The following is a 26904-nucleotide window of genomic DNA, read 5'->3' on the forward strand; positions in this document are numbered from 1 at the left end:
TAATATTCTTTCTTTATTTTGTGTGTTTGGTGTTTTGACAATTATGTGATGGGAGGTGTTTCTTTTCTCGTCCAATCTATTTTGAGTTCTGTAGGCTTCTTGAATGTCTATGGGTATCTCTTTTTTTTAGGTTAGGGAAGTTTTCTTCTATGATTTTGTTGAAGATATTTACTGGTCCTTTGAGCTGGGAGTCTTCACTCTCTTCTATACCTATTATCCTTAGGTTTGATCTTCTCATTGAGTCCTGGATTTCCTGTATGTTTTGGACCAGTAGCTTTTTCCGCTTTACATTATCTTTGACAGTTGAGTCAATGATTTTTATGGAATCTTCTGCTCCTGAGATTCTCTCTTCCATCTCTTGTATTCTGTTGGTGAAGCTTGTATCTACAGCTCCTTGTCTCCTCTTTTGGTTTTCTATATCCAGGGTTGTTTCCATGTGTTCTTTCTTGATTGCTTCTATTTCCATTTTTAATTCCTACAACTGTTTGATTGTGTTTTCCTGGAATTCTTTTAGGGATTTTTGTGTCTCCTCTCTATGGGCTTCTACGTGTTTATTTATGTTTTCCTGGAATTCTTTTAGGGATTTTTGTGTCTCCTCTCTATGGGCTTCTACGTGTTTATTTATGTTTTCCTGGAATTCTTTCAGGGATTTTTGTGTCTCCTCTCTATGGGCTTTTACTTGTTTATTTATGTTTTCCTGGAATTCTTTCAGGCATTTTTGCGATTCCTCTCTGTAGGCTTCTACTTGTTCTCTATGGGAGTTCTTCACATCTTTCTTGAAGTCCTCCAGCATCATGATCAAAAATGATTTTGAAACTAGATCTTGCTTTTCTGGTTTGTTTGGATATTCCATGTTTGTTTTGATGAGAGAATTGGGCTCCGATGGTGCCATGTAGTCTTGGTTTCTGTTATTGGGTTCCTGCGCTTGCCTCACGCCATCAGATTATCTCTAGTGTTACTTTGTTCTACTATTTCTGACAGTAGCTAGACTGTCCTATAAGCCTGTGTGTCAGGAGTGCTGTAGACCTGTTTTCCTCTCTTTCAGTCAGTTATGGGGACAGAATGTTCTGCTTTTGGGCTTTTAGTTTTTCCTCTCTACAGGTCTTCAGCTGTTCCTGTGGACCTGTGTCTTGAGTTCACCAGGCAGCTTTCTTGCAGCAGAAAATTTGGTCTTACCTGTGGTCCCGAGGCTCAAGTTCGCTCATGGGGTGCTGCCCATGGGCTCTCTGCAGCGGCAGCAACCAGGAAGACATGTGCCACCCCTTCTGGGAGCTTCAGTGCACCAGGGTTCCAGATGGTCTTTGGCTTTTTCCTCTGGCGTCCAAGATGTGTGTGCAGAGAGCAGTCTCTTCTGGTTTCCCAGGCTTGTCTGCCTCTCTGAAGGTTTACCTCTCCCTCCCACGGGATTTGGGTGCAGAGAACTGTTTATCCGGTCTGTTTCCTTCAGGTTCCGGTGTATCTCAGGCAGGGGTCCTGCCGCTCCTGGGCCCTCCTCCACAGGAGCCCAGAGGCCTTATACAGTTTCCTCTTGGGCCAGAGATTTCTTACATAGAATCCTTCTCTATACTTGCTTACAAACTAACCATTTAAGCACACAAACTGAAACACACACACACACACACACACACACACAAACAAACACAAACACAAACACAAACACAAACACGGTATACAGATAATAGAGAAGAGCTTATTGAAGAAAAGTTAGGTCAGTTGGTCTACTATATAAAATGGGAAGGGCTTTTCTAAAATCTATTACCCTAGAATGGAGGATGTGAAAATGGGAAAGAATTGTGAGTCGCGCTTTCCCCGCAACTTGGCCACATGAACAATGATGTATGAGACAATAGATCTGCATAGTCAAAGCCAAAGACCAGAAGCATACACAGTCAATTGAAGGTGAATACAGCTCATCTCTCTGATTCTAATGGAAGAGTTCAGTTGTTTCCCACACCTCTCCTGAAGAGTATTTCATTTCAGTCCAATGCTAGCACACTGAAGGATATTCAAGAACATACCTGACAGGTGATCTTTTGACCTAGGTTAATATAAACATGAAGCAAGAGTGTCAGCATTCCCAGAGCTCTGCTGAGCAGGGGGTGCTGATTTCCTCTGGATCACTTAGTAATGCTTCAGAAATCCAAGAAGTCAGCCTTCTCAGACTTATTCACAGCTGCACATGTGGTATCTTGTCTTCACAACACCATAGCCTGTAGATACAGAAACCAGGATGAAAACTGCAAACTTCACCAGCCTACATTTCTTTGACAGATGCCCAGAATCTCTGATAGGTCTCTCTAGATCCACGACTATAGATAGGCATGCCTTGTAGGGGTATAACATGGTTGTTTAGTTTCCCCATCTACTGTTCAGAACACGTAGGGAAGTCAGTAAGGAGCCAGTCCTTGTTTTAGTTTACTAACTGACAGTTCTTCACTGTAGTAGAAAACTGCCTGCCAAAGGACACTTTTAGGACAAAACCGCAAGGAACAGATTTGGAAAAGGTCTATATCAATCCTCCATCTGATAGAGGGCCATAAACAATACATACAAAGAACTCAAAATTTAGACTTCAGAGAGATAAATATCCCTATTAAAATTATATTCCAGAACTAAACAAAGATTTCTCAACTGAAGGAAATCAATTATCTGAAAAGAACGTAAAGAAATGGTCATCATAGAAATGTAAATGAAAACAACTCTGAGTTTCCACCTCACAAAGTCAGAATGACTGTAATAAAAAAACTCAGGAGACAGAAGATGATGATAAGGATGTGAAGAAAGAGGAACACTCCTTCTTTGTTGGTTGGATTACAAACTGGTTCAAACATTCTGGAAATCAGTCTGCAGGATCCTTAGAAAATTGGACATTGCAGTAACTGAGGTCCAAGCCATACCACTCCTGGTCATATACCGAAAAGAAGACATACAAAAAAGACACATACAGAACAATGTTCATAGCAGCCTTATTTAAAATACCCATAGGCTGGAAAGAACCCAGATGGCATTCATCAGAGAAATGGATACAGAAAAATATGGTACATCTACACAATGGACTACTAATCAGCTATAAAACAATGATTACAAGAAAGACATAGACAAATGGATTGAACAAGAAAATATCATCCTGTGTGAAGCAAACAAATCACAGAAAAACACACATGGTATGCAATCACCAAACGTGTGTATTGACCCAAAAGCTCAAATTACTCATGATACCATCCACAGACCACTAGAAGGTCAAGAAAAGGAATCCAACTTATGCTTGCTTCAGTCCGTTTTAGAAGGGGGAAAAATATCTATGAGTTTACAGCAGATACTGAAGGAATATAAGAATATAAGATTGATATGAATATAGGATTGATGAAGCTAAGAAGTACATGCTGACAGGAAACAGATTTAGATCTTCCCTGAAAGACATAGCTAGAGCATGTCAAATACAGAAGTGAATGCCAGTGGCAAACCAGTGCACTGATCCAGACCTCCTGTTGGTAGATTTTGAGAAAGGTTTACAAGAACTGAAGGAGATTTCAAATCCCATAAGAACTACAATGCCAATGAACCAGAGCTTTCTGGTTCATTCAAACCAATATTCAAATCTGTACATGGAAAGACCTAAAGATCCAACTGCATATGTGGCAGAGGATGGCCTTGTTGGGCACCAATGTAAGGAGAAGCCGATTGTACTCCATTGGTTTGACTCCCAGTGAAAGAGAATGACAAGGGGCAGTAAGGGGAGTTTATAGAAAAAGGGGAGGATACTAGTTAAGCTCTATGGAAAGGAACTTGGGAAACGAAATAACATTTGAAATGTAAATATGGAAATATCCGATTAAAAACTCATTAAAATTTCCTGAAAAAAAATAAGAAATAAAGGAAGAAAAAGGAATAAAAACTTACTGACTCAGAAATCTTAAGGGTAACTGTTAGGGAATGCTACTCAGAGTAATAGTAGTGAAAAGAGTGAGATGATGAAGTCTCAACTAGAAGCAATTCTCCTTCCCAGATATCAGTTTCAGACACAAACTGCACTAAAGGAATCCAAAGCATGGAGGAGTTTACACTGAACTGAGGACACAATACTTGCCTTTGCCTTCTTCCTTAGCACCTTTTTGTTCTGGGCACAAAGAAATGCCTTGAGCTCTCAGGAAAACTACTTTGTCCTTCCCAAGACTTAGCTTTTAGAATAAAGAAATTAATGATATAAACTCAATAACTTCCAGGAACCATTATAGGCAGGGAAGTCTACATACTTTGAGAGGCTCCCAGCTACTGATTCCTATATGTGGAAGGCTATGATTTAGGCTATCTCTTTGAGGAACCCAGTCAACCCCTAAGCAGGACTCACTGAGCTTTACCAAGGAGCACATATTTGTTCTTTTTATACCAAGACAGAAGGCCAGCTTCCTTCTCCCTATCCCTCCACCTTGATCTTCTCTCTCACAAATGGCTGTTTACTTTGAATTATAGGCCAATTAGTAAACCCTAGAGGTAGAGGTACTTAAGGAATATCTGAGAGGCAGTTAATGTCACGACAACACTTGTGACATCACAGAAGAATCTACTACTCTCCAGGTTACAAGAGATTTTTCGTTGAGGTCTTAATGGTGATGTGACTGAGAACTGCCTTGTCCTACCTGCTAAACAGCTTTCCTTACATTGACCAGATTAGAGGGTGCCCTTTCCAGGAGTGTCTCCTGTGACACAGTGGAAACCTTTACATACATCTCTCTAAACCTAGAGACTTCTCTTTGCTTCATTAGTGGTTACATATTCTGAATGGAGATAGTCAGGGGCTTGTTACTGGTAGAAAAAATTAGGAACATGGAGGGGAAGAGATTCTTCTAGATAATATTTTTAATCCCAGTCAATTTCTGTGACATACAAATCAATTTTCTAGGTTTTCTCTGTTTCCTATGGCCAGTGTTTTTCCTACAGACCTTTAAATGAATGAATATTTTACTACATTTTCCAATTTTACATTCCTTGATAGTGAACTTTATATATATTTCTGAATGTTTACTCAAAAATTCCATTTTCCAATTTCATTATTTTGCAATTGTTTTGGAACAAAAGTGGGCCCAGTTATAGAGTCATTATAACAGTGTAAGTATTGTGTTCCCATTTCAATGATAAACTCCCAAATCCACATTTTATCCAAAAATTACCAGACATCAGGAAAGCAAAGGACAACATGAACTATTGAATGTATTTCTGTAGTCCCATTAGACATCAGTTCTCTAATATCTACCTTCCTGTGTTACCAGGGACAGACTTGAGGGTTTTGGATATTTTACCATGATTCTTTTTTCAGTCCAACCCTAAGATTCAGGAAGATGGGCAAGGAGAGGGATGGCTTTAGGTCCATGGAAACATCAACTTCAATAGGTTCATAAGAACAGGAGGGAGTATATTTGACACTGTAATTTTTGGATTCTAAATTCTTGACCTAGATCTGCTTATTCATGCTAAATTTCCAAATAACCTCATAGCTGTAAGGACCATCAAGAATATATATATATATATATATATATATATATATATATATATATATATATATATATATATATATATAATTTCATCCAACAAAATTAGATAAGAATGATTAAGCTTAGAAGTGCATGCTGAGAGGAACCAGGTATAGAACTTTACACAGTGACCCAGCTAGAGCATGCCAAATACAGAATTGAATGCTAGTGGCAAACCAGTTAACTGAAAACGGACCTCATTTTGGTAGATTTTGAGAAAGGATTACAAGAGCTGAAGGGGCTTTCAATCCCATAAGAACAACAATGCCAATGAACCAGAGCTTTCTCTTACCAAACCAATATTCAAAGACTGTACATGGACAGACCTATGGCTCCAAAAGCGTATGTAACAGAGGATGACCTTATTGGGCACCAATGGAAGGAGAGGCCATTGGTCTTCCCTGGGATTGACTGCCTGTTCAAATGATTTTCAAGGTATAGTAAGTGGGGTAATAGAACAAGGGGAGGGGAACTGATAAGGGATTTTATGGCTAGGAAATTGAAAAAGGAAATAATATTTGAAATGTAAATATAGAAATATTCAATAAGAAAAGAATAAAATTTGCTAAAAAATAAAAAAAAATGAAAGAAATAAAAGAAAAGAAAAGTGCCAACTAATCACACTTATTGACTCAGAAATCTAAATGGTCTTGTCAGGGAATGATAATCAGAGCAATACAGTCGAAAGTCTGATGTAATGAAGTCTCAACTAGAAGCAATTTTCTCTCCCAGATATCTGTTTCAGACACAAACTGCACTCTAGGAATCCAAAGCCTGGAGGAGTTTAAATTGAGCTGAGGACACAATACTTTTTGTTTCCATCTTCCTTAGGAACTTTTCCTTCTGGGCAGAAAGAATAGAATCCATGAGCTCTTAGAAAATCAACTCTGTCCATCCCAGTACCTGACATTTGGAATATAGATATTAATGATATAAACATCTCTGATTTCCAGGAACCATAGCCAGCAAGTAAATCTAGATGCTACTGAGTGGATCCAGGCTCCAGCTTCCCACGTGTGGAAGGCTGAGATCAACACCATCTATTCAATGAACCATAACTATTCTGAGAGAGCATTCAGTGAGCGTTCCCATGGACTACATATTTCGTCGATTTTTTAAACTAAAACAAAAGGCCAGCTTCATTCTCTCCATCTGTGATCTCTTCTTCTTCTTTGTTCACCTCCCAAATGGCTGTTTCCTCTGAATTAGAAGACAATTAGTAAACCGTAGAGGTACTGAAGGAATATCTGAGAGGCAGAGCAGTCACAACAACACCTGTGACATCACCGAAGAACCTAAGACTCTTCTGGATAAAGAGATTTTTCAGGAAAAGCCTAATGGTGATGTCAATGAGAACTGCCATGGCCTTCCTGCAGAACAGCTTTCCTTACATTGACAAGATTAGAGGGTGCCCTTTCCAGGAGTGTGTCCTTTGACACAGTGGAAAAGATTACATACTACATCTCAATAAAGAAAGTGACTTCTCTTTGCATCATTAGTGGTTACATGCTCTGAATGGCGAAAGTTAGTTAGGGACTTGGCATGGGTAGAAAAGATCTAGGAACTTGGAGTGGAGGAGAATCTTCTGCATAATAATTTTATTCATTGGATCATTCCTGTACAGTTCAATTTCCTAGGTGTTTTCTGTTTCTTAAAGGACAGTATTTTCCCAACAGACCTTTAATTGAAAGAATATTGTATGACATTTTCTTACTGTACATTCCTTCATAGTGGACTTTACATAGATTCCTGAATGTGTATTCAAACATTCTGTTTTCCAATTCAATATTTTGCAATGATTTTGGCAACAAAGAATGCCCAGCTATAGAGTGAATATAAGATTAATATTGTTTACCTCTTCGAAATGATAAACTCCCAAATCCTCATTTTATCCAAAATTTATCAGACATCAGTAAAGCAAAGGACAATATGGACTACCTAACGTGGTTCTGTAGTCACATTAGATATCAGTTCTCAAATATCTTCCCACGGCCAGACTTGAGGGTTTTGGATGTTCTACCATGATCTTTCTTCAGGGCAAATATAAGATTCAGGAGGATGTGCTGGGAGAGGAATTGCTTGAGGTCCAGTGAAACCTCAACTTCAATAGGTTCAAAAGAACAATAGGTAGTCTATTTGGCATTGTCATTTGTGGATTCTATATTCTTGACCAAGTGGCACAGAATCCACGTTAACATTCCATGAACCCTCATAGCGTTAGGAGACAACAAAAGTGTGTGTGTGTGTGTGTGTGTGTGTGTGTGTGTGTGTGTGTATATATATATATATATATATATATATATATATATATATATATATATATATATATATATATATATATATGCATGCCACCAAAACTAGAGAAGATTGATGAAGTTAAGAAATGCATTCTGCCAGGAACCGGGTGTAGATATTGCCTGAAAGACACAGCTAGAGCAGGTCAACTATATACATGAATGCTAGTGGCAAACCAGTGAACTGAAGACGGACCTCTTGTTGGAACATTTTGAGGGAGGATTACTAGAGCTGAAGGTGCTTTCAACACCATGAAAACAACAATTACAATGAATTAGATCTTTCTGGTACTAGACCAATATTCAAAGAATGTGCATTGACAGACCTATGGCTCCAACTGCATATGTGGCAGAGGATGGCCTTGTTGTGCACCAATGGAAGGAGAAGCCCTTGGTCCTACCTAGGTTTCTCTCTCAGTTCATGGGCATGCCAAGTGGCCTTAAGGGGTATTAAATAATTGCAGAAACTGTACATACTGTGGCCATATTCCGGTATTCAGGACACAAGGAAATTAATTTGATTAATTTGATTAATCATAGGTATGCAAGGAGATACTTCAGGAGAAGAAGAGGAAAGGGAACTTGGGCCTGACTGAGGCACAGCATGAGTTCACCAATCCTAAAAAGAAAGAGGAGAGATGTAGTTCTTCCTCATCTTAAAAAATGTGTAGAATCTTTTTAATGTTTTTTCTCTCCAAGCTTGGTTACTGGAAGATTGATATAATTTATTAATTTTTATTTACATTATAATTGTTGTTCCATTTCCCTGTTTCACCTCCAGGAACCAAGTATCTCATCCTTCTTCCCCTGATTCTATGAGCGAGCTCCTTACCCACCTACCCACCTACTCCCTCCCGCCTCCATTTCCTGACATTCCCCTACCCTGGGACATTGAGCCTTGACAGGATAAGGGACCTCTCCTTCCAGGTCGATCCTCTGCTACATATGTGACAAGAGTTATAGGTCATTCCCTGTGTACTCTTGGGATGTTGGTTTGGTTCCTGTTATTTCCTGTGGGAAGGTTATTTTTAAAGTTGTCACAGATATAATTTTAAGGAATCAAGTGCAAACGAGAGAGGAATGTGTTGTTATAAACCTAAGCACACATCTATGGAAGGAAACTAATTAGAATGGCCAGGAGTTCTTATGATGCCCTGCCATACTTTTCCAGATTTCCAGTGTTTTTTTTCCCCTGAACTCAGCCATTTAACCTTAAAGGAAGGCCATTCTAAAAGAATCCATACACACCTCCTTGTGGTTTTCAGGAAATAATAAAGATAATATCCCCAAGGAGTGAATGGCTTTTTAGTTTTAATAAAAAAATCTCAATTCACAGTGACAAATAACGGAATGGTCAGAAGAGACAGAGATAGACAACACATAAACAAATAAATGAATATAAGGAGACAATAAATGGTGGCTACAACAAAATCATGCACTTGGGAAAAGTGTCATTTGGAGACATCTCCCTAGAATCTTGATGTCTGTTAGAGGCAGTAAAAATGGCCATCACTATGTGTTCAACAGAAGGTTTTAGATCCAGTATTACTTCTAAAAGTAACAAAATACATGAAAATTTCTATAGGAAATGTAGACCAGGGTATCACAGGTCCCTCAATCACTCTGTAGAGTTTCTTTATCTTGGTTCCCTGTGGAATGCCTCAGGTAGCACCTTGAAAAAAACCTACACACATCAGGGTCATAGTACATGATGAAATGTATAATTTGCTCAAACTGGTTACAATTTCAAAAAGATAAATCTATGGCTTCACGATATTACAGGGTAAAATCGAAAGACCACTCAGAATGACCAAGGCATGGAGGGAAATATTTTAGGAAGACTAACTCTAAATGCAAATTACCAGATTCAGTTTTAAAGAAAAAGTATACAAGAACAAAAATGCATCCTATTTGGCTAATGCTGGGGGAAACAAGAAAGTTTAACAAGAGTCAAGAACATGCGGTCAGCTAGGTCAACTTCAACTTCTCAGTTTCTAGAAAAGAGTTGGGTTCTCTGCCAGAAACATTATCAGGCCAGTTGGTAGAAATGAGAGACAGCTTGCACTTGGAAAAGATGGAGAGATGTTTGTCCTCATAGCCAATGTAAAAAGAAAATAGTCAAACTCGTGCAGAATGACAAAGGGTGCAAACCCATCAGGCATGGAGATTGGTATCTAATGAGGTGCTTCTGTTGGGGGAAGAAAATAAAACAGGTTAGTGAAGAAGGTATTTATAAATACAACCTAAGGTTGTATTTACACATGGTTGTCTATATAACCATAACTAGAGTAGAAAATGATTAATAATTGAAATCAATAATTCCTTCATATTTTGTTAATAAAGTGTTTCTATAGATTTTTGTGTTTTCTTTCCTCCATTTATTTATCATGCAATATAATATCAATTAAGACAATACAATCATTTTCATATTCATTTCAAATTTGAGATACTAAAAGAATGTGCCATGAAACCCAATGCACCTATTCTAAATGTATAACGTGTTTGACATTGTGGAATTGATAATTATATCACATTCAGTATAACTATGACCTGGTTAAATATATAATGCACTTCTATTTGTAAGTAGGATCATTCTATTTTATCAAGGCACCATTATAATCTTTTATTATTTTCATTTACAAATTATTCACAATATAGGAAAATATGATGTTGTCTCAAGTTGACAAGAAGTAGACTCGTGATGGCTATTTTCGGTTGCCTACGTGAATGCAACAGGAATTATCTAAAACCATAAAATAATTGGCATATCTTTGAAGCACTTCTGGTTTCATTCAAAGTGACAAGATCTACTTCTAGTCTGAATATGTAAAATACAAAAACACACCATGAATCCAGATATTTAATCCTGCTACAATGTGGTCAATTCCTTCTATTGGAAGCCTATAGGAGGACAAGGAAGAAAGAAATGCTTGTTCTTATCCTGCTTGGTCTGTCTTGATAGCAAGTTTATTTCATTACTGGCATTAAATCTTAATTCGAAAGAATGCCAAAACCACTGAAGACAACTTAAGACATCATTCTTGGTGACACAGCAATTGGAAGATTCTTGACCTTAACTTTCACAGCCAGCCATTGTTGGATTAGCTGTACCAGAGCCTGTAAGTCACTCAAATAATCTCTCCTCTCCCCATATGTGCACAAACACATACAGGCACACACACACACACACACACACACACACACACACAAACACACACACACATATATGTATATCTAAATATGTATATATATGTATATCTATGTATATATATATGCATATCTCAGATCAATACTTCTCTGTCTGTTTATCTACCTACCATGATACCTAGATACCTAGACATATAAGTAGACACATAGATTAATATTAGGTTGTGTGAAATCGGTATAGACCCAGGATAGAGTAGGTGCCTCCAATCATGTCACAGGTACTTGGTGCTTAATTCTTCTCAATCCAAGATATCTGTTACTGCTGTGGAAGCAAACTTACTCCACAAATTAGTCCTCACTTACACAGGACATAAACAAAACTGTGTGTGAGTTTATAGGTATCTTAAGAATAAAGTTAAAGAATGCCAGTAAAGTATTTGGGTTTCAATTAAGCTTCATGCATTTAGACTCTGTCTTTAGCACTACATTTCAAGGCTTAAACGACGCTTGTGTTCCCTGAGGCCTACCGGCACAATGGACAACGAGGAAGACACTGCTTCAAGCACTTGCCAGCAAATCCCCTGAAAGCACACTCTGCAGGAGTAAACTACACCCTGAATCTTGCACTCCATTTTCTGATGCACAACTCTGACTGCTTTCATGGAGACCAGCTCTGACAAGGACTAACCAAGAAAGATCCTGACCCAATTCCTTGTGTAACAAGACCCCTTAAAGCACACTCAGGAACCTTAAATATCACCCCATTACCTAGGGTCCATTATCTGGAGAACAACTTCCACCTTCTTTGCTCTAGATTAATGTGGTAACTGGGTTCCCAAACAAAACCTATACTAGGTAACATAGAAACAATTTTAGGACCCAAAACCCAAGAGGCCGCATAGGCCGTAAAAACCTGTGGATAGACCCCTACTGGGTTTGAACTTTTGCAAGTAACCTGTGCTCTGGGACACTCAGAGCAGAAGTCAGAAAGAAAACAGGAATCAATGGAGTGGGGCATCCAAAAGCACTTTTCCAACAATGATAATCTCAGAAATCATCATGTAAATCCATAATAACTGCAAAACCAAGAGGGCTAAAGGGCAACATAAGATCACAATCAATAACACCCAGGGCAATTGGTATAACCATGTTCTAACTATACTAAAGCAGCCTGTTGAATATTAAATCACAGCTGCAGCAGAAAATGACCTTAAATCTAATCTTATGAAGATTCTAGCTAACTTTAAAGAAGTAATGAATAATCCCTGTAAATAAATATAGGAAAATAAAATCAAATGGGTGAAGAAAATGAATAAGATTGTTCAAGGCCTGAAAAGAAAAATAGAAGAAATAAGAAAAACATAAAATAAAGAAACCCTGGAGATGGAAACCCTACGTAAGAGAACAGAAACTATAGATGCAAACATCAACAAGAGAGTACAAGAGATGGGAGCAGCAATCACAGGCATATAAGACAGATGGAATTAATCTATCAGCAAAGATAAATATTAAATATAAAACCTCCAGGAAATATGGGACACTATGAAAAAAGAAAAAAACAAACAAACAAACAAACACACCTAAGTGCAATAGGAATACAAGGAGAAGATTCTCAGTTGGAAAGTCCAGGAACTATTTTCAACCAAGTAATAGAAGAAAACTCCCCTAAACCAATGGAAGAGATGTCCATGAATGTACATGAAGTTTACAGAACAAGAAATATGTTGGATTAAAAGAAAAGAAAACAAACAAATGTGTCCACATAATAATCAAATCTTAATATACAGAAAAATGATATTAAACGGTACAAAGAAAAAAGCCCAAGTAACAAACATAGGCAAACTTAACAAAACTATATTAATTTTTAACAGAAAGTCTAAAAGTCAGAAGGGCCTAGGCAGATATCTTACATACATTAAGAGAACACAGATATAGGAAAAGATCACCATGGACTAAAGCTGGCATTAAAAATCAAGGAAAAGTCTCTACAAACTCATGTAAATTAAACAACTTTTTACCGAATGACTGATGGCCTCGAGAGGACATACAGAAATTAAAGACATTCTAAAATTCAGTGAAAATGAAGGAGTAGCATACACAATCTCATGAGAAACAATGAGAGAATTGCAAAGAGGAAAGATCACTACAAAAATGGCCTTTCCAATGCAATCAGAGAGATCACATACCAGTAACTTAAAAACACAGGGAAGACCTCTACAAGAAAACAAACAAACAAACAAACAAACAAACAAACATGCCACAGGGGCAGTTATCAGAAGGCAGTTATCAAACTCAAGGCTGGAATCAATAAATAAGAAAAAAGAAGACAGTAATATTAAAAAGGGTCCCAAGAGTTGAGAAAATTAGCAACTTAGCCAATCTAATTCAAACGTGGAGGAACATTCTCCTAACTAACAAAAATGAAGGAAGACATAACGAGGAACAATGTGATAATTCAAAGAATCCTTAGGTTTTACTTCAAAAGCATATACTCGGGCTGGGGATTTAGCTCAGTGGTAGAGCGCTTACCTAGGAAGCGCAAATCCCTGGGTTCGGTCCCCAGCTCAAAAAAAAAAAAAAAAAAAAAAGCATATACTCCTTAACATTGGAAAATCAGAACAAAATAGTCAATTTCAAATTTAAATCAAGATCAGGTAAACAACTTGAATAAAGGTAAAGCCCCTAAGGAAATACAATCATTAAAAGTCTCCCAACTAAAAAAAAGGGTGCATAGCATGGCAGGTTAGAACACATGTGGGAATCCCCCTTCTCTAAGGTGAAGGATAAGGAGCAATGGAAGAGGAGCATGTGAGTGTGGGAATGGGATGAGAGGACTTGGGAAAGGCTGTAATCCAGATGCAAAGGGAACAGATGAAGGGAATTAAAACAAAGGGATTACTGGCCATATGACTTACTTCTCCCACAGATTTTCTTACAGTGTAGCAGTCTTCCTATCCCTAACTTATGTCCCTTGTCTCACACACCTGTGGGGCCCCCAGACATGGGCACAGAGCTGTGACACTGAAGAGCCTGGAGAAATATTTGTTGATTGTCTGCTGAGAAGGAGGCCAGCTGTAGAACACACCTCAAGTCATATTTTGATTTTCGCTGTCTAGAAACCTTCTAGGACACTTTTTGAAGCTGATTTCTACCAATTGTGGATGACAGAATCTTTTCTTCAGTCCTTTAAGGGGAGAAAATGCAAAGCTGGGAGTGGGTGGGAAAAGCTGCTGAATCCTGAGTGCAAGTTTTGTGTGGAGTTCCTCTACTTGCTTTCTGGTAAATCAGGGAAGAACCAGGCAAAAGGGTGCTTTCCTGGTGTACTAGAACACTGTAATCTAGATTGTATGCAACAGGGCCACCAGGAGAAATGATGGTTAGGAAGGCAAGAAATCACCAAAGAGCCTTGTAAGAGTGCATTGTCCTTGGAAGTATGTCTGACTAATCCATAATGCACAGCAGCATCTATGCCTCTTTTTATGTCACAGTGGGAGCCTGGCTATATGAGGCAATTGTGGCACACTGACTGTCCACAGGACCTCTAGGACATATGATTCTTTTAATGCTAACCCTGATCTCTGTAAGGTGACCTTGGGGCTTTGAGACAATAGGAAGACATAGCACAAAACACACACACACGAACACACACACACAAACACCACCACTACCAACAACAACAACTACAAAATCAACAAAAAATAAACAAAGAAACAAACAAACAAAAAACAACAAAGAGGTAATTTGTTGTAGAAAATAATTTAATCCCAATATGGTATTTTTACCCTGCCTTTGTCCATTTAATTCCCTGTTAAAAGACACACACATACACACACACACACACACACACACACACACACACACACGCATGCACACACACACACAAACACACACCACCACTAGCACCACCACCACCAACAACAACAACAAAAACAACAACAAACAAACAAACAAACAAAAACAAAAAACAAGGAGGTAGTTTGTTGTAAAAAATAATTTACTCCCATTCTGGTGTTTTTACCCTGCCTTTGTCCATTTTATTCCCTGATAAAACACACACACACACACACACACACACACACACACACACACACATTTTATATTAAGATAAGCCATTTTGAGAAATCGAAATGCCCAGATATTTACACTTTATCTCATTAAAATCTATTTTCTATCTATAATTCCACACTATTACTATGTTTTATCTGGCCTTCTCTTGATTCCAATTGACCAGATGGTATGTCCATGCCTTTTTGAACCAAAAACCATTGCAAGTTCCTCTTCTTTTCACTCTGTTCTCTCTTCTGCGTCTCATCTGCCTTCCTACCCCACCCTGACAGTAAATTCACCCTCAAGACTTCCAATAATCCGTTTTGGCTCCTACAAACATCACAAATACCTGTGTGTGTGCATGGGATTATGCATGTGCATGTGAGGGTCTGTGTGTGTGTGTGTGTGTGTGTGTGTGTGTACATGCATGCACACATTCACATGATTAAAACATAAACATTCTTTGAACATAAAAAGAAAACTCATAACTCATTTGAACCAGCATTCTTAGATGAGTTTAGCCATCATAAAAAAAAATTATTTTCGCAACTGGTGGTTTTTACATACTTGTTGGGAATGCAAACTCAAGTCCTCATATTTGCATGACAATGAAATCACCAACTATGACATCATCCAAACACCTTACAATTACATTTTATAAGCTTCTTAGGTTTACTGATGTGTTAGTTACAGATTCAGATACTATCTGTCTAAATACAAGTTGTATGGTTGCTTAGATATTTTTAAGAGTCCTCAGATGCCTGATAGTGCTGACTTGTGCCTTTAATTGCAGTACATGATCAAGTTTCTTTGTTCTGGGTGAAGGTCCTCACAATGACTCTGCATTGCTCTGGAATGGCCTCTTGTATTTACATTCTTTTGTGCTAATTTAGCAATAATCCAGAATCATCCAACCTAGCTGTCAAACATCACATTATATGATGTTTCCAAGTCAAGTGATTGCTAGGCCCTACTTGCCATGGCATATCACTGTGTTGAAAATCTATTGGAGCCCTCAGGAATGCTTCTTCAAACTTGTCATCAGCTGCTGTTGTAATACACAAATCCTATGATACATAGCCTTTCACCTGTGAAAAAGAATAACCTTTACAGCAGGCTGATCGTGTACCTTGTTGTACACTATGTTATTCTTTCAGCCAACACATGCCACTGTGTGCTTATTAGATGTCACAAATACTATGGGGATACATCTGGCTTTCCAAATTTCTCATATAAAACCAGGATGAACTTTATAAACCCTTTTTCAGGATCAGACCTTTATATAGGCTTTGAAACATAAAAATAAACACTGATTTTCCTTATGGAAGAATAAATTCCTGACAAGAGGAGGGAGAGATTGCTGTCATCTCTGTTTAACAATAATCTCAGCATGCCATGTGTGTGATATGGAGTAGCTTCAATACTGTACTGTGGAAATAATATGATGTTTTTGGTGTACTCTGTCTAAATGACAGTGTGACATCCATATAGATTCCTGTCCTAACAAATATGGAGGCCTGAGGATTCATTCAGCTTGCTAAAGCCCCTAATAGAGGAACTTTGCTCACCAACTCCTTGTTGTTGTACTCCTTATTGAGCAACTTGCTAGTGGGTATCAAGGAACAGAATAACTTTGAGATTATATATATATATATATATATATATATATATATATATATATATATATATATATATATATATATCACCAATCCTACATGTGACAGAGGGCTATTACCTAATACATACAAAGAGTTCAAGAAGTAACTCTACAGAGAGACAAATAACCCTATTAAAATTGTGGTCCAGAACTAAACAAAGATTTCTCAACTGAGGAATATCAAATATCTGACAACCATCTAAAGAAATGTTCATCATTTTTAGTCATCAAGGAAATGTAAATGAAAACAACTCTGAGATTCCTCCTCACACATGTAAGAATGGCTAAAATAAAAACTCAGGAGACAGCAGATCTTTATAAGGATGTCAAGAAAGAGGATTGCTCCTTCTTTGTTGGTGGGATTACAAACTGGTTAACCACTCTGGATATCAGTCTGGAGATTCCTCAGAAAATTGGAAATTTCACTACCTGAGAATCCAGATAGAACTCTACTTGGCATATAATCCAAAGATTCTCCAATATACTTAAAGGACACATCCTCAACTGTGGTCATAGCAGTCTTATTTATAATACCCAGGAGCTAGAAGGAACCCTAATGGCATTCATCAGAGGGATGAATACAGAAAATATGGTATATCTATACAATGGTGTACTACTAGGGTATCAAAACCAATGATCTCAAAAAAGTTATAGACAAATGGAATGAACTAGAAAATATCACACTGATTGAGGTAACCCAATTACAGGAAAACACATATGGTATGAAATCATCATAAGTGAATATTGGCAAAAAAGCTCAAGTTACCCAAGATGCAGTCCACAGACAACTGGAAGCTCAAGAAAAGAACACACAAAATGTGCATGCTTCACTCCTTTTTAAAAGGTGGAACAATACTATCTATGAATTTAGAGCAGAGACTGATGGAATCCCATTCAGATCATGCCGAACTTGTGGCAGAAATATATATATATATATATATATATATATATATATATATATATATATATATATATATATATATGTGTATCACTCACCAAAATAGATAAGATTGATGAAGCTAAGAAGTGAATGCTGACAGGAACTGTACATAGATCTTCCATGTGAGACACAGCTAGAGCATATCAAATACAGAAGTGCATTCTAGTGGCAAACCAGTGAACTGAAAGCAGACAATAATGGGGGTTATAAAAGAGGAGGGGGACCGGTCAGAGATCTTATGAGAAGGAAATTGGGAAGGGACATAAGATTTGAAATGTAAATATAGATATACCAAATTAAAAAAGGAATACAATTTGCTAAAAAATAAAAAAAATGAAAGAAATTAAAGAACACTGTGAAGTATTCACAGCTATTGACTCAGAAATGTAAACGTCATTGTAATGGAATGATAGTCAGAGTAATACTAGTGGAAAGACTGAGATGATGAAGACTCAACTACAAACAGTTCTCTCTCTCAGATATCAGTGTCAGACAAAAACTGCACTATAGGTATCCAAAGCATGGAGGAGTTTACTCTGAGCTGAGGACTCAATATTTGTCTTTCCCTTCTTCCTTTGGACCTTATTCTTCTTGACAAAAAGAATAAAGGCTATGAGCTCTCAGGAAAACAACTGTGCCCTGCCCATCACTTGGTTTTTGAATAGAAAAAAAAATAATGTTATAAACTCTCTGACTTTCAGGAATGATACGAACAGGAAACTCCAGTTGCTTATGAGAGGCTCCCAGCTTCTGATTCCCATATGCGGAAGGCTCACATCAAGGCTAACTGTTCAGATATCCCACTTAATCAATACTAAGGACTCTCTGAGCTATCCCAAGAATCACATATTTCTTCCTTTTTTTATACAAAGACAGAAAGGAAGCTTCCTTTTCCCCATCACTGATATCTTAATCCTCTTTTTTCTCCCTCCCCTATGGCAATTTACTCTGAATTAGAGGTCAATTAGTAAACCCTAGAGGTACAGCAGGAGTATCTGAGAGGCAGTTGCAGCAGGACAACACTTGTGACATCACAGAAGCAGCTAGAGGCTTCCAGGTTACAAGAGATACTTACGGGAGGGCCTAATGATGATGTCACTGAGACATGCCATGTCCCACCTGCTAAACAGATTTCCCTACATTGACCAGATTTGGAGTGCCCTTTCCAGGTATGTCTCCTGTGACACAGTGGAAACCTTTAGGTAGTTCATCTCTCTAAAGCTAGAGAAACCTCTTTGCTTCATTAGTGGTTACATGCTATGAATGGAGAAAGGTAGTCAAGGTTTGGCATTGGTAGAAAAGATTTAGGAATATGGAGTGGAGGAATTCTTCTAGATAATAATTAGTTCCCAGGTTCATTCCTGTGATATATAGTTCAATTTTCTACATTTTCTTTGTATCCCAAAGGCCAGTATTCTCCCTACAGATATTTAATTGAATGAATATTGTATTTCACTTTCTTATTGTACATTCCTTGATAGGGGACTTTATAAATATTCCTTAATGTGTACTCAAAAATTCTGTTTTACAATTCCATTTTTGCAATGAATTTGGCAACAAAGGGGGCCCAGCTATAGAGTGAATATAACAGTGTAAATATTTTGTACCGACTTCAAATGATAAACTCTCAAATCCTTATTTTATCCATAATAGTTTTGGTGCATATATATTTGTGTGAGTGTGTGTGTGTGTGTGTGTGTGTGTGTGTGACACATGTCCAGCAGTCTCTGAATGGCCATTCTTTCAGTCTCCTAAAAACAATGCCTCCCTACCCCTCATATAGATATTTTATTTACCCTTTAAAGGAAGGACTGAAACATTTGCATTTTGGTCTTCCTTCTTGAGTTTCATGTGGTCTGGGCATTGTATCATAGGTAATTAGAGAATTTGGGCTGATATCCAATTTTCAATGGGTGCATACTTTTTCTGTTTTTCTGTTATTAGGTAACCTCACTCAGGATGATATTTTCTAGGTCCATCCGTTATGCTTATGAATTTCATACACATTGATTTTGATAGCTGAGTAGTAGTCCATTGTGTAAATATAGGCCATTTTCTGTATCCATTCCTCTGGTGAAGGGCATCTGGCTGTGGAAGCATGGTCAACCTCAAACATCTCTGTCACTCTAGCAAGCAGATGTTGTCACAATTTCAAATCACATCAGTCACCGAAAATAACCTGGGTAAAAATCTCTTACAGAGGGATGGCAGCCATTACTGGAGAAGGAAATGGCTTTGATGTCCATTAGAAAAATCTGCTCATGCCATGCCATTCAGTCAACCCAAGCATTATGGGATGAAGAGATCTAGCTTTAGAGAATGAATGTTTAAAGTTTCCTTGGGAAATTTTAGCCTGTTAGCAATGGTTCACTGTTAACAGGAAATATTTGAAGTGGAATACTATACAGCTATGAAAAATAAGGACATTGTGAAGTTGTGGTCAACTAGATGGAACGAGTTGAGAAAATTGAAACTCCTCTGGGTGAGATCATTGAAGACCTTGAGAAAAAGGAACACTGGGCATGGATCACTGAAGAAACAGATATCCACAGAAAATACAAGAGACATGACTGAGGAAGAGACAGCTGTGTCTACTGGACTATGGATCAATGGTTAGAGCCCCTAAAAGGGGAGATATCTATTAACAGAGTATTTGATCCACAAATACTGTAGAGGAAAGCTTGTTGGCATTTCAGAAACCAATGAGCCTATAAAGAAAACACACAATGTTTATTATAATTATAATCTATAAACGTGTATTGGGTAGATCTAACATTATCATAACTTATACCCCAATCATAAAACCCCTTGCTAAATGTGCATTCTCCAGGCCATATGGACTGTTTCCATCATTACTTCCTCCTCTTTATCTTCAGCCCTCTCCCTTCCCCTCTTACCCTCTTCTGCCTCTTTACCTAACACCACCATCAAACCTCCAGTAACAACTTTCCCCTCTGGCTATCAGTAATAAGCTCTAGTATTTACTGACCAGTTAAAATTTGAAGAAGGTTCATATGTGATCACCTGAGTCCAAGATAGGGGGATAGTCAGTGGCGAACCTCCTTTGAGGAAGCAGATAAATATCAGGATACAAATTGCTTTTGCTGGTGGAAGAGCAAATCCGTATAATGCTTTGCATATCTTTCCAGTAGATTCTGAGAAAATGGGGAATATTCTTCCTAAAGACACAGCTATACTACACCTGGTCTTATATCTGAAAAGACCTCTGCCATACCCCAAGGACATGTGCTCCATAAGGTTCCTAACTGCTTTTTTCATAATGAACAGAAAAGAGAAATAAGCCAGATGCGCCTCAAACAAATACTGGCTACAGAAAATGTCGTTCATTTACACTATGCTATACTACACAGCTAATGAAAAATATGGACATTGTGAAGATTCGGTCAAGTAGATGGAATCAGAAATTATTATTCTGAATGAGGTAACTGAGACCCAAAATAGCATGTACATACTCATGTAAAAGAGGGTATTAGCCATAAAGTACAGAATTCACACACTATGATCTATGGAACCAAATAGGGTAAACATGAATAAAGACCCAAGAAAAATGCTTGAATTTCACACAAAAGGAGGAATAAAATAATGAGAGGAGGCAGGTGGAAGAAAAGGATTGGGTGGCTGAGTGTATGGGAAGGGAAATGAGGTTTGAGAATCATTTCTTGGGACAGATGGGCAAGAGGGACAGAGGGCCAAGGAAATAAACTGAAATCAGTGACTGTCCAGGGTGGGTGCTATCTGTATGATTTTTCTGCAGTCTGGGATGCGTGAGGCTATCCCTGCGTCCAGGAGGGTGACTTTAGCTGAGACTCATAACAGTGGGGATACGGAGACTGAAATGGTCACTTTCCGTAGCCACAGAGGACCTAAGGTGGAAGGATAAGGACACAAATCCACCCCCAAAATATTTACCAAGAATTTGCACTTTCTATTAAAGACACAGGGACAGAGATGGAAGAGGAAATGATGGAATGGCAAAAGGATAAGTGGCCGGATGTGAGACTTATCCTATGGGCAGACGGCAAACACTTACATTATTTATGGTCCTTTCTTGTGTTTGCAGACAGGAGGGTAGAGTTATTGTCCTCTGCAGGGCTCCACCGAGCAGCCGACTGACACCGGTGCACAGATGCATGGCCAAATTTCGGATGGAGCTCAGTGAGTCTCACTGAAGAACTGAGGGAAGGACTGAGAGAGGCAGAGGAGCACAATGGTCTTCATGTGGGTTCACTAAACCCATCGCCTGTCTGTCTATTCTGTTTTCCTACCCAGGCTGCGTTTTCAGGACCTGGTGGGAGACGATGAGTCTAGGCCTGCAGAGACTTGATGTGCAAGAGGAGAGGTTACACCCATAGGGTCCCTCCACTCTCTCAGAGAAGAAGGGGAGAGGGTACAAGGAGGGACTGTAATTGGTGGGGGACTGGAGGAGTGTGGTGACAGGGCAGCATTCAGAATGTTACCTGGTGAATAGATGCAACCATTCTAGCAAGGGGCAAAGGCATGACATCATGGGTGTGGAGCATGACATCATGGTGGTTGGGCATGACATCATTGGGGTGGAGGAATGACATCATAGTGATCAAGGCATGATATCATGAAGTTTAAGAGGAAATAGATGAAACTAAAAAAAGTCAGCACAGGAGGGAACTGAGATCTAGATACACAAACATGGCAGGCGTTTACCTATGCATTGTATCGGCTGTGAGATAAATCATATTCTATCTACAATCTACAAATGCAGAGAGAACACAGGAAAGAAGAAGGCCCGTGAGGGGAAAAGCATCGACCTCTCTGAAAGGAAAACTGGAACAGGTTCTGTGAGTGAGTGAGGGCGAGTGAGGACAGGAGTGGAGGGTCAGCGGGGATGATGGAGTGATAGCGCGGTGCTGAGAGAACTGGCCAGAAATAGGGGATACGGTTTAATGTGAAAACTCGATGGAAGCACTCGTTAATTCATCGTGTCTAGAGGGCCACGTTCCTGAGAATTTAATCTGACAGAGATACAGAGTACGAACCTGTAATCTTTTGAAATCGAGCAAGTAGGACATCAGGGGTGGGGATGGGGCACATTCAGTGGAGTCAATTTCTGAGGAGATAAAGTGGAGATTCTTGAACAAGAGACCGATGCGGGGACAGAGATTATAAAGGTATAGCAAATGAGGACTTCCTGGTACCTTAAACCTGCAACTGATGTAAATGCACACGAAAACCCTTCCTCCTCTCCAAGGTTTATTTAGCCCTTGTTCATCCTGAGTAAAATATATGCACACAGACATAGCGTGTCCCTGAATACCTTCTAACAGAGCTGTGACACTGAAATCCTTGGAAGAAACCAAAATTCACTTGCAGGCAGACAAATCTTCTGCTGACTGACTATTTCCTGGTCCCACTTCATCCTTTCACACATGTTGTGCCCCTGGACACTCTAGGAAGGAGACAAGAGAAGTGTGTGTGTGTGTGTGTGTGTGTGTGTGTGTGTGTGTGTCTGTGTCTGGGTGTTTGTCTGTGTCTGTCTGTGTCTCTCTGTGTGTATGTCTGTTTGTCTAACTGTCTATATCTCTTTCTGTGTTTCTCTGTGAATCTGTGTGTGTGTGAGAGCATGTGTGTATGTGTATGGGTGTGTGTGTGTGTGTGTGTGTGTGTGTGTGTGTGTGTGTGTGTGTTTATCATGCATAAGCTAACCATCCTCACACAGACTGTCTGGATTCCTTTTCTTTTTAGGAGGTTGGCGAATCTTTCTCTTGTCCTAAAAGACCACTCTGGTTCTCAACTCTCTCTGTGAGGCCCTGACAGGTTGAGTAATTTTCATGTGTGCGGAGTCTGTCCTATTGAAACTTGCTTTCCTGGATACAATATCACCTGAAAAACGCATCTCAACTTTTACTATCCTTACTCCGTGATCCCTTGAGGGGTTTAGTCCATTATTATTGTTGTTGTTATTATTATTATTACTTTATTATTATTATTATTATTATTATTATTATTATTATTATTACAGGATTATTCCATTATATTGCTATCTGCATTGTTACTGGTGTGCTAAAGTTCATTGACGTCAGGAAGAAAGATTTTATTTCATATGGGTCCCATTGGACTGCCATGTCTTTGTTCTTTGAACTGAAAGATTTATTTGCATGCTCCCAAGAGCAAATACATGCAAGTACAGAAAGATTCTTGCTCTTCAACATGAGAGAGATACCAAGTTAGGGAGGAATAAGACAGTTTTCCACAATGTTTCAGGCTTTGGGGATTGGTAGACATTACATAACCGTCTTTTTATTCATAGCAAGAATAGTCAAAATTATTAATAGTAGGCAGAAACTTTTAACAACATATTTTTGCTGGCTAATTTAAATTCACATATTTCATTTCTAAAACATTATACATTCTCTTTCTGGTTCTTCTTGAAATTCTTTGAAGAAGTGAAAACTGGTATGTTTATCTGTTCACATTCATAAAGCATCACCGTTGCCTTAGTATTGAACAGACAGCACAACCGTCAAGAGACAAACTGACTTTCTTGCCAAAGAAACAAATCTTCACCTAAATGGAGGCAGTTTCGTTCTTAGGTACAGAAGTTTAAAATCCCCTAAGAATGCTTCCTACATGTACCCTTTCCTGTTTATTGTAATATCCTAGGAAATGGATTTTCTCTTTGCATTTTGTTTCAAGTGTTAAGATCTACAAGAAAGTTTTGACTGTGTGTACTATTTGGAGATGTTGTCCTTTTTCTTTCTGGGTTGTAGACTCTCAGGCATTTTCTAATCCATCTCTCACAGTAGGGGCTGCAAATGAGATTTGTCTTCAGCAGGAATAAAGGAAAGAACACAGGTAAGGTAATACATGACTCCCTGATGTATTTATCCCCTCTGAGTCTGAGATGACTGTTCTCATCAACCTGTATTTCTAAACGTTAACTTTGAAACAAAGTACACTCACATGAGTGTAAGCCTTTGTACTTTACATTGTGTAAATATTTGCAATAAAGGGAGCTTTAAGGTAATAAAGTTGTGTGATGTGTGTAACTCTTTTAACAGATTCCCTTGTATAACTTAAAAGAATATATAAAAGGTTTCCTTCATGTTGAATGTAATGAAGACAGTGTCTCTTCTAACAATATATGTAGTAATATTGACCTCTATAAAAATTAACATGTTCATGCCTTCCCTAAACATCCACAACAATTACTTATGGGATACTTCCTACACTTACTCAGTGTTTTTTCCTAAATATTGACTTTAAAATGTATTTAGCGTAATAGATATTGAGAAGGGTGGAGGGTGGGAGGAAACTGAATGGGAGGGGAGGTGGGGAATGGAGTGTCCTTTGGAGGAATTAGTTATAGGGAAAGCAGGGAAAAGAGAATGGAAATCACCAATGGCTTATGCTCTAAGATCAAGAATTGACAAGTGATAAGTGGCTATTAGCCCAAATGCTTGAATTACCCTAGATCCCTAGAACAAACGAAACTCAAGACGGATGATCAAAATGTGAATGCTTCACTCCTTCTTTAAATGAGGAAAAAGAATACCCTTGGCAGGGAAGGGAGAGGCAAAGATTAAAACAGAGACTGAAGGAACACCCATTCAGAGCCTGTCCCACATTTGGCCCATACATATACAGCCACCCAATTGGACTAGATGGATGAAGCAAAGAAGTGCAGACCGACAGGAGCCGGATGTAGATCGCTCCTGAGAGACACAGCCAGAATACAGCAAATACAGAGGCGAATGCCATCAGCAAACCACTGAACTGAGAATAGGTCCCCTATTGAAGGAATCAGAGAAAGAACTGGAAGAGCTTGAAGGGGCTCGAGACCCCAAAAGTACAACAATGCCAAGCAACCAGAGCTTCCAGGGACTAAGCCACTACCTAAAGACTATACATGGACTGACCCTGGACTCTGACCCCATAGGTAGCAATGAATATCCTAGTAAGAGCACCAGTGGAAGGGGAAGCCCTGGGTCCTGCTAAGACTGAACCCCCAGTGAACTAGTCTATGGGGGGAGGGCGGCAATGGTGGGAGGGTTGGGAGGGGAACACCCATAAGGAAGGGGAGGGGGGAGGGGGATGTATGCCCGGAAACCGGGAAAGGGAATAACACTCGAAATGTATATAAGAAATACTCAAGTTAATAAAAAAAAAAAAATAAGGTGAAGAATCAAGTCCCAGATGATATGTGGGACTCCACAGCAAGACCAGTAGAGTCCACTCACAGTGACACTTGGGGTCTGCCAAAGACTGAACCACCAACCAGAGAGTGAACATAGACTGAACCTGAGCTCCCAGGACATAGGTAGCAAATGTGTAGCTTTGTCTTTTTATAAGTGCCCCGGACAATGAGTGTTGGCATCCCATGAAGATGGAGCACCCATTTTGGGATGTAAAGTGAGTAAATAAATAAATGAATTTTAAAAACAAATATCCCATCTACAGACAACATGTTTTGGGAAGGCCCAATACTAGCTGTTCTGTACCTGCATGAAGACAAAGCCTGTGGAGTGCCTATATCCTTAGAGGCCATAATCCTTTTCATTCTCTTCTTCCATCAGAGTCCCCAAGCTCCACCGTGGTTTGACTAGATGATGCCTGCTTCTGTCTGAGTCAGCAGCTTAGTGGAATCTCACAGAGGGAAGCCATGCTAGACTGCTGTCTGCAAGCATAACAGAGTCACATTAATAGTGTAAGGGATCGGTGCTCATCCATTGGGTCTCAATCTGCAGTAACCATTGGTTGATCATTTTTCACTATCTTCTCTATGCACAGCCCTTTCATTTCTTGTGGTCATAATGAATTTTGTGTCTAAAGTTGGTGTCTCTTTATCATTCCATTTGGGTTGCTCTCTGGCGACAGCAGATGGTTTCTTTAGGTCCATATCACTGAGACTGATTCTCAGCTAAGGAAACACCCATTGATTAATGGGCATCTCTTACCCCAGCTCTCTGCCTCTTTCTGGAAATCACTTCTAGCTCCCCACCCCAATCCATCTAGGCTGCTGTGTCTGGCCTCAGTATCAGAGGATGTGATCATAGAGACTGGATATGCAAGGGAAGGAGCTACCCGAGGGTTCCCCTCCTGCTCTAAAGAGAAAGGGATGGGCAAAGGATTGTGAGAGGGGTGAACTGGAGGGGGGCAGGGTGCAGCATGTAAAGTGAATAAATAAACAAATTAATGTGAAAATAACTAAGTCTACTTGAAGGTAAGAAGCAGGTGTGTGTGTGTGTGTGTGTGTGTGTGTGTGTGTAAGTAAGTATGTAAGTAAACTTGAAGGTA

The 26904-nt window shown here is 38.9% G+C and overlaps 2 long non-coding RNA genes across 2 annotated transcripts in view; one reads left to right on the forward strand and one right to left on the reverse strand.

The window, feature by feature from the left end:
- The window catches only part of LOC134484483 (uncharacterized), a 34380-nt gene extending 7756 nt beyond the window's left edge, over window positions 1-26624 (reverse strand). Inside the window, exons 1-2 of the long non-coding RNA XR_010061952.1 lie at window positions 26109-26624; window positions 2019-2210 (exon numbers count right to left, since the gene is read on the reverse strand). This is a non-coding gene — a long non-coding RNA (uncharacterized LOC134484483). The remainder of the gene's footprint in view (window positions 1-2018; window positions 2211-26108) is intronic.
- Window positions 18711-21879, forward strand: LOC134484373 (uncharacterized). Its single transcript, XR_010061787.1, has 2 exons — window positions 18711-18782; window positions 21695-21879. It is a non-coding gene; the product is annotated as an uncharacterized LOC134484373 (long non-coding RNA).
- Window positions 26625-26904: the final 280 nt, after the last annotated feature.

This window comes from Rattus norvegicus, chromosome Y (genome assembly GCF_036323735.1).
Source record: "Rattus norvegicus strain BN/NHsdMcwi chromosome Y, GRCr8, whole genome shotgun sequence".
In the NCBI taxonomy this organism is placed as follows: domain Eukaryota; kingdom Metazoa; phylum Chordata; class Mammalia; order Rodentia; family Muridae; genus Rattus; species Rattus norvegicus.